Below are 9,289 nucleotides of genomic sequence, written 5' to 3'. Positions count from 1 at the left end.
AAGGCTGCCAAGAGGACTTGAAAGCGGGGCAGAATTGCAGGAAACCGATTTCAGGAGGTAGACTGGAATTGCATTGAAAGCATAGGAAAAGAGGCAGAACGTCCACAATGATGCACTTGGCCAAAAAGGGCGTATGCGTTTTTTCCTGAATATATTCAGGAAAAAACGCATACGCCCTTTTTGGCCAACCAAGCAAGCTTGCAAAGGAAATCTGCACTACAATGAAGTCTCACTTCCCCCCGGTCAAAAGGGCCATCTGAAAAAAGTGTAAAATCCAGAAAGGCAGGACAGGCCATGGAGAACTGGGAGCCTTGTTATGCTGATGGGCGGGATGTAAATTGCCAACAGACACTCGGGAGAAGTGTATGGTGTTTCCTGAAACATCTAAAAAACAAAGCAACAGAGCCTAGGGCACTTCCACTTATGGTCCTATAGCTTAGGGAAATTAAAATCAAAAAGACACAGACACCCCAAAGTTTGGAACGGCTCTGTTTACAAGAACCTCGTTTACAGTACAAGTTCAACATCGCAGAAAGTGAAAAATGGATAAAGAAGTTGTGGTATTTACTTACAAAGCAATATCACTCAGCAATGAAATCTAGTGTCATCAGGCCCTTAGCAGCACAATGAGTGGATTCAGGTATGATGATTCTAACTGAAATAAGTCACACAGAAAAAGAAACATCATAAGATATCAGTAATACACGGAATGTAAACTTGGCTACACAGGAACTGAATTACAGAACAGAACAGGGTCTCAAATTTAGAAAACCAACTTATGCTTGCTTAAGGGGAAAGGTGAGTTGGGGTGCTGCATAAAACCAGAGATTGAAATGAGCACAGATAAAGTTCCTTAAGCCAAATATGGAATAGACAAGAGCTACTCCTTGCTCAACGAAATGGACTCAACACCGCATATTAAACGCCTAAGAATGTACCTGACTAGTAAGTATCTTAAAACCTATGGATTGCTATGTCTCCGAAAGAGAATCAAGCATGTGTACAGGGGCATAAACGCAGCAGTGATAGGATTGGAGAGGTTCGGTGAGCAAATGAAGACCCTTTGAAGTCATATTGCATGGTACCCATTCCACGGGTTTCAACTACCCAGGTTTAAGGTATTCTTCCTTCAGCTAAAACATGCATGTGGAACCCAGAGTATGATCAACCATGTGATCGGGAGACGTGTTCAAATATGTCTCAGTTTTCCTCCCCTGGTACTCGGGTGCAACATTCCAGACGCTTTACTAACACTCTCCCCACTTGGAGAGTCAGCGCCTTTAACCTCCTGTTTGGCCCAGTTTGCAATTTCTGCGGAAGATGAACAGGAATAGCGAGAACCAATGAGAGACTAGCTGGAGGTGTCTGGACGGGCAAATTTAACTCTCATTTCCCACCAGGAAGAGGAATTAACCAAAGGCTCAGCGTGCCGTGCCGGAACCAGATTAGGGCCTGAAGCCATCCTGCGGTGTTGCGGCCAGCTCACAAGAAAGCGAGTTGAAGAAAGGAGCTCAGGGGCACTGTAATTCACAAACCTGCAGAGTTATAAATGACAGCTATCGTCCAAAAATAGACTGAAGTAAGGCTGCCAAGAGGACTTGAAAGCGGGGCAGAATTGCAGGAAACCGATTTCAGGAGGTAGACTGGAATTGCATTGAAAGCATAGGAAAAGAGGCAGAACGTCCACAATGATGCACTTGGCCAAAAAGGGCGTATGCGTTTTTTCCTGAATATATTCAGGAAAAAACGCATACGCCCTTTTTGGCCAACCAAGCAAGCTTGCAAAGGAAATCTGCACTACAATGAAGTCTCACTTCCCCCCGGTCAAAAGGGCCATCTGAAAAAAGTGTAAAATCCAGAAAGGCAGGACAGGCCATGGAGAACTGGGAGCCTTGTTATGCTGATGGGCGGGATGTAAATTGCCAACAGACACTCGGGAGAAGTGTATGGTGTTTCCTGAAACATCTAAAAAACAAAGCAACAGAGCCTAGGGCACTTCCACTTATGGTCCTATAGCTTAGGGAAATTAAAATCAAAAAGACACAGCCACCCCAAAGTTTGGAACGGCTCTGTTTACAAGAACCTCGATTACAGTACAAGTTCAACATCGCAGAAAGTGAAAAATGGATAAAGAAGTTGTGGTATTTACTTACAAACAATATCACTCAGCAATGAAATCTGTGTCATCAGGCCCTTAGCAGCACAATGAGTGGATTCAGGTATGATGATTCTAACTGAAATAAGTCACACAGAAAAAAAAAACATCATAAGATATCAGTAATACACGGAATGTAAACTTGGCTACACAGGAACTGAATTACAGAACAGAACAGTGTCTCAAATTTAGAAAACCAACTTATGCTTGCTTAAGGGGAAAGGTGAGTTGGGGTGCTGCATAAACCAGAGATTGAAAATGAGCACAGATAAAGTTCCTTAAGCCAAATATGGAATAGACAAGAGCTACTCCTTGCTCAACTGAAATGGACTCAACACCGCATATTAAACGCCTAAGAATGTACCTGACTAGTAAGTATCTTAAAACCTATGGATTGCTATGTCTCCGAAAGAGAATCAAGCATGTGTACAGGGGCATAAACGCAGCAGTGATAGGATTGGAGAGGTTCGTGAGCAAATGAAGACCCTTTGAAGTCATATTGCATGGTACCCATTCCACGGGTTTCAACTACCCAGGTTTTAGGTATTCTTCCTTCAGCTAAAACATGCATGTGGAACCCAGAGTATGATCAACCATGTGATCGGGAGACGTGTTCAAATATGTCTCAGTTTTCGTACCCTGGTACTCGGGTGCAACATTCCAGACGCTTTACTAACACTCTCCCACTTGGAGAGTCAGTCCCTTTAACCTCCTGTTTGGCCCAGTTTGCAATTTCTGCGGAAGATGAACAGGAATAGCGAGAACCAATGAGAGGCTAGCTGGAGGTGTCTGGACTGGGCAAATTTAACTCTCATTTCCCACCAGGAAGAGGAATTAACCAAAGGCTCAGCATGCCGTGCCAGAACCAGATTAGGGCCTGAAGACATCCTGCGGTGTTGCGGCCAGCTCACAAGAAAGCGAGTTGAAGAAAGGAGCTCAGGGGCACTGTAATTCACAAACCTGAAGAGTTATAAATGACAGCTATCGTCCAAAAATAGACTGAAGTAAGGCTGCCAGAGGACTTGAAAGCGGGGCAGAATTGCAGGAAACCGATTTCAGGAGGTAGACTGGAATTGCATTGAAAGCATAGGAAAAGAGGCAGAACGTCCACAATGATGCACTTGGCCAAAAAGGGAGTATGCGTTTTTTCCTGAATATATTCAGGAAAAAACGCATAAGCCCCTTTTTGGCCAACCACGCAAGCTTGCAAAGGAAATCTGCACTACAATGAAGTCTCACTTCCCCCCGGTCAAAAGGGCCATCTGAAAAAAGTGTAAAATCCAGAAAGGCAGGACAGGCCATGGAGAACTGGGAGCCTTGTTATGCTGATGGGCGAGATGTAAATTGCCAACAGACACTCCGGAGAAGTGTATGGTGTTTCCTGAAACATCTAAAAAACAAAGCAACAGAGCCTAGGGCACTTCCATTTATGGTCCTATAGCTTAGGGAAATTAAAATCAAAAATACACAGCCACCCCAAAGTTTGGGACGCCTCCGTTTACAAGAACCTCGTTTACCGTACAAGTTCAATATCACAGAAAGTGAAAAATGGATAAAGAACTTGTGGTACTACGTACAATGCAGTATCACTCAGCAATGAAATCTATGTCATCAGGTCCGTAGTAGCATAATGAGTGGATTCAGGTACGATGATTCTAACTGAAATAAGTCACACAGAAAAAGAAACATCATAAGATATCAGTAATACACGGAATGTAAACTTGGCTACACAGGAACTGAATTACAGAACAGAACAGGGTCTCAAATTTAGAAAACCAACTTATGCTTGCTTAAGGGGAAAGGTGAGTTGGGGTGCTGCATAAAACCAGAGATTGAAATGAGCACAGATAAAGTTCCTTAAGCCAAATATGGAATAGACAAGAGCTACTCCTTGCTCAACGAAATGGACTCAACACCGCATATTAAACGCCTAAGAATGTACCTGACTAGTAAGTATCTTAAAACCTATGGATTGCTATGTCTCCTGAAAGAGAATCAAGAATGTGTACAGGGGCATAAACGCAGCAGTGATAGGATTGGAGAGGTTCGGTGAGCATATGAAGACCCTTTGAAGTCATATTGCATGGTACCCATTACACGGGTCTCAACTCTCCAGGTTTAAGGTATTCTTCCTTCAGCTAAAACATGCATGTGGAACCCAGAGTATGATCAACCATGTGAACGGGAGACGTGTTCAAATATGTCTCAGTTTTCCTACCCTGGTACTCGGGTGCAACATTCCAGACGCTTTACTAACACTCTCCCGACTTGGAGAGTCAGTCCCTTTAACCTCCTGTTTGGCCCAGTTTGCAATTTCTGCGGAAGATGAACAGGAATAGCGAGAACCAATGAGAGACTAGCTGGAGGTGTCTGAACGGGCAAATTTAACTCTCATTTCCCACCAGGAAGAGGAATTAACCAAAGGCTCAGCGTGCCGTGCCGGAACCAGATTAGGGCCTGAAGCCATCCTGCGGTGTTGCGGCCAGCTCACAAGAAAGCGAGTTGAAGAAAGGAGCTCAGGGGCACTGTAATTCACAAACCTGCAGAGTTATAAATGACAGCTATCGTCCAAAAATAGACTGAAGTAAGGCTGCCAAGAGGACTTGAAAGCGGGGCAGAATTGCAGGAAACCGATTTCAGGAGGTAGACTGGAATTGCATTGAAAGCATAGGAAAAGAGGCAGAACGTCCACAATGATGCACTTGGCCAAAAAGGGCGTATGCGTTTTTTCCTGAATATATTCAGGAAAAAACGCATACGCCCTTTTTGGCCAACCAAGCAAGCTTGCAAAGGAAATCTGCACTACAATGAAGTCTCACTTCCCCCCGGTCAAAAGGGCCATCTGAAAAAAGTGTAAAATCCAGAAAGGCAGGACAGGCCATGGAGAACTGGGAGCCTTGTTATGCTGATGGGCGGGATGTAAATTGCCAACAACCACTCGGGAGAAGTGTATGGTGTTTCCTGAAACATCTAAAAAACAAAGCAACAGAACCTAGGGCACTTCCACTTATGGTCCTATAGCTTAGGGAAATTAAAATCAAAAAGACACAGCCACCCCAAAGTTTGGGACGGCTCTGTTTACAAGAACCTCGTTTACAGTACAAGTTCAACATCGCAGAAAGTGAAAAATGGATAAAGAAGTTGTGGTCTTTACTTACAAAGCAATATCACTCAGCAATGAAATCTATGTCATCAGGCCCTTAGCAGCACAATGAGTGGATTCAGGTATGATGATTCTAACTGAAATAAGTCACACAGAAAAAGAAACATCATAAGATATCAGTAATACACGGAATGTAAACTTGGCTACACAGGAACTGAATTACAGAACAGAACAGGGTCTCAAATTTAGAAAACCAACTTATGCTTGCTTAAGGGTAAAGGTGAGTTGGGGTGCTGCATAAAACCAGAGATTGAAATGAGCACAGATAAAGTTCCTTAAGCCAAATATGGAATAGACAAGAGCTACTCCTTGCTCAACGAAATGGACTCAACACCCCATATTAAACGCCTAAGAATGTACCTGACTAGTAAGTATCTTAAAACCTATGGATTGCTATGTCTCCGAAAGAGAATCAAGCATGTGTACAGGGGCATAAACGCAGCAGTGATAGGATTGGAGAGGTTCGGTGAGCAAATGAAGACCCTTTGAAGTCATATTGCATGGTACCCATTCCACGGGTTTCAACTACCCAGGTTTAAGGTATTCTTCCTTCAGCTAAAACATGCATGTGGAACCCAGAGTATGATCAACCATGTGATCGGGAGACGTGTTCAAATATGTCTCAGTTTTCCTACCCTGGTACTCGGGTGCAACATTCCAGACGCTTTACTAACACTCTCCCCGACTTGGAGAGTCAGTCCCTTTAACCTCCTGTTTGGCCCAGTTTGCAATTTCTTGGGAAGATGAACAGGAATAGCGAGAACCAATGAGAGACTAGCTGGAGGTGTCTGGACGGGCAAATTTAACTCTCATTTCCCACCAGGAAGAGGAATTAACCAAAGGCTCAGCGTGCCGTGCCGGAACCAGATTAGGGCCTGAAGCCATCCTGCGGTGTTGCGGCCAGGTCACAAGAAAGCGAGTTGAAGAAAGGAGCTCAGGGGCACTGTAATTCACAAACCTGCAGAGTTATAAATGACAGCTATCGTCCAAAAATAGACTGAAGTAAGGCTGCCAAGAGGACTTGAAAGCGGGGCAGAATTGCAGGAAACCGATTTCAGGAGGTAGACTGGAATTGCATTGAAAGCATAGGAAAAGAGGCAGAACGTCCACAATGATGCACTTGGCCAAAAAGGGCGTATGCGTTTTTTCCTGAATATATTCAGGAAAAAACGCATACGCCCTTTTTGGCCAACCAAGCAAGCTTGCAAAGGAAATCTGCACTACAATGAAGTCTCACTTCCCCCCGGTCAAAAGGGCCATCTGAAAAAAGTGTAAAATCCAGAAAGGCAGGACAGGCCATGGAGAACTGGGAGCCTTGTTATGCTGATGGGCGGGATGTAAATTGCCAACAGACACTCGGGAGAAGTGTATGGTGTTTCCTGAAACATCTAAAAAACAAAGCAACAGAGCCTAGGGCACTTCCACTTATGGTCCTATAGCTTAGGGAAATTAAAATCAAAAAGACACAGCCACCCCAAAGTTTGGACGCCTCTGTTTACAAGAACCTCGTTTACAGTACAAGTTCAACATCGCAGAAAGTGAAAAATGGATAAAGAAGTTGTGGTATTTACTTACAAAGCAATATCACTCAGCAATGAAATCTATGTCATCAGGCCCTTAGCAGCACAATGAGTGGATTCAGGTATGATGATTCTAACTGAAATAAGTCACACAGAAAAAGAAACATCATAAGATATCAGTAATACACGGAATGTAAACTTGGCTACACAGGAACTGAATTACAGAACAGAACAGGGTCTCAAATTTAGAAAACCAACTTATGCTTGCTTAAGGGTAAAGGTGAGTTGGGGTGCTGCATAAAACCAGAGATTGAAATGAGCACAGATAAAGTTCCTTAAGCCAAATATGGAATAGACAAGAGCTACTCCTTGCTCAACGAAATGGACTCAACACCGCATATTAAACGCCTAAGAATGTACCTGACTAGTAAGTATCTTAAAACCTATGGATTGCTATGTCTCCGAAAGAGAATCAAGCATGTGTACAGGGGCATAAACGCAGCAGTGATAGGATTGGAGAGGTTCGGTGAGCAAATGAAGACCCTTTGAAGTCATATTGCATGGTACCCATTCCACGGGTCTCAACTCTCCAGGTTTAAGGTATTCTTCCTTCAGCTAAAACATGCATGTGGAACCCAGAGTATGATCAACCATGTGAACGGGAGACGTGTTCAAATATGTCTCAGTTTTCCTCCCCTGGTACTCGGGTGCAACATTCCAGACGCTTTACTAACACTCTCCCGACTTGGAGAGTCAGTCCCTTTAACCTCCTGTTTGGCCCAGTTTGCAATTTCTGCGGAAGATGAACAGGAATAGCGAGAACCAATGAGAGGCTAGCTGGAGGTGTCTGGACGGGCAAATTTAACTCTCATTTCCCACCAGGAAGAGGAATTAACCAAAGGCTCAGCGTGCCGTGCCGGAACCAGATTAGGGCCTGAAGCCATCCTGCGGTGTTGCGGCCAGCTCACAAGAAAGCGAGTTGAAGAAAGGAGCTCAGGGGCACTGTAATTCACAAACCTGCAGAGTTATAAATGACAGCTATCGTCCAAAAATAGACTGAAGTAAGGCTGCCAAGAGGACTTGAAAGCGGGGCAGAATTGCAGGAAACCGATTTCAGGAGGTAGACTGGAATTGCATTGAAAGCATAGGAAAAGAGGCAGAACGTCCACAATGATGCACTTGGCCAAAAGGGCGTATGCGTTTTTTCCTGAATATATTCAGGAAAAAACGCATACGCCCTTTTTGGCCAACCAAGCAAGCTTGCAAAGGAAATCTGCACTACAATGAAGTCTCACTTCCCCCCGGTCAAAAGGGCCATCTGAAAAAAGTGTAAAATCCAGAAAGGCAGGACAGGCCATGGAGAACTGGGAGCCTTGTTATGCTGATGGGCGGGATGTAAATTGCCAACAGACACTCGGGAGAAGTGTATGGTGTTTCCTGAAACATCTAAAAAACAAAGCAACAGAGCCTAGGGCACTTCCACTTATGGTCCTATAGCTTAGGGAAATTAAAATCAAAAAGACACAGCCACCCCAAAGTTTGGGACGCCTCTGTTTACAAGAACCTCGTTTACCGTACAAGTTCAATATCACAGAAAGTGAAAAATGGATAAAGAACTTGTGGTACTTACGTACAATGCAGTATCACTCAGCAATGAAATCTATGTCATCAGGCCCGTAGCAGCACGAGTGGATTCAGGTACGATGATTCTAACTGAAATAAGTCACACAGAAAAAGAAACATCATAAGATATCACTAATACACGGAATGTAAACTTGGCTACACAGGAACTGAATTCCAAAACAGAACAGGGTCTCAAATTTAGAAAACCAACTTATGCTTGCTTAAGGGGAAAGGTGAGTTGGGGTGCTGCATAAAACCAGAGATTGAAATGAGCACAGATAAAGTTCCTTAAGCCAAATATGGAATAGACAAGAGCTACTCCTTGCTCAACGAAATGGACTCAACACCCCATATTAAACGCCTAAGAATGTACCTGACTAGTAAGTATCTTAAAACCTATGGATTGCTATGTCTCCGAAAGAGAATCAAGCATGTGTACAGGGGCATAAACGCAGCAGTGATAGGATTGGAGAGGTTCGGTGAGCAAATGAAGACCCTTTGAAGTCATATTGCATGGTACCCATTCCACGGGTCTCAACTCTCCAGGTTTAAGGTATTCTTCCTTCAGCTAAAACATGCATGTGGAACCCAGAGTATGATCAACCGTGTGAACGGGAGACGTGTTCAAATATGTCTCAGTTTTCCTCCCCTGGTACTCGGGTGCAACATTCCAGACGCTTTACTAACACTCTCCCGACTTGGAGAGTCAGCGCCTTTAACCTCCTGTTTGGCCCAGTTTGCAATTTCTGCGGAAGATGAACAGGAATAGGGAGAACCAATGAGAGACTAGCTGGAGGTGTCTGGACGGGCAAATTTAACTCTCATTTC

The 9,289-nt window shown here is 44.0% G+C and overlaps 1 long non-coding RNA gene across 1 annotated transcript; it reads right to left on the bottom strand.

The window, feature by feature from the left end:
• Positions 1-2,207: 2,207 nt before the first annotated feature.
• LOC141277766 (uncharacterized) lies at positions 2,208-8,479 on the bottom strand. The gene is made up of 3 exons (XR_012329577.1): positions 8,469-8,479; positions 3,733-3,814; positions 2,208-2,234 (listed from the first exon to the last, which is right to left on the bottom strand). It is a non-coding gene; the product is annotated as an uncharacterized lncRNA (long non-coding RNA).
• Between the last annotated feature and the right edge of the window lie 810 nt (positions 8,480-9,289).

This window comes from Tursiops truncatus, unplaced genomic scaffold, assembly GCF_011762595.2.
Source record: "Tursiops truncatus isolate mTurTru1 unplaced genomic scaffold, mTurTru1.mat.Y mat_scaffold_466_arrow_ctg1, whole genome shotgun sequence".
Taxonomy (NCBI): Eukaryota; Metazoa; Chordata; class Mammalia; order Artiodactyla; family Delphinidae; genus Tursiops; species Tursiops truncatus.
Note: the sequence above shows the minus strand (reverse complement) of the source record. Positions and strands in the feature narration are given on the sequence as shown.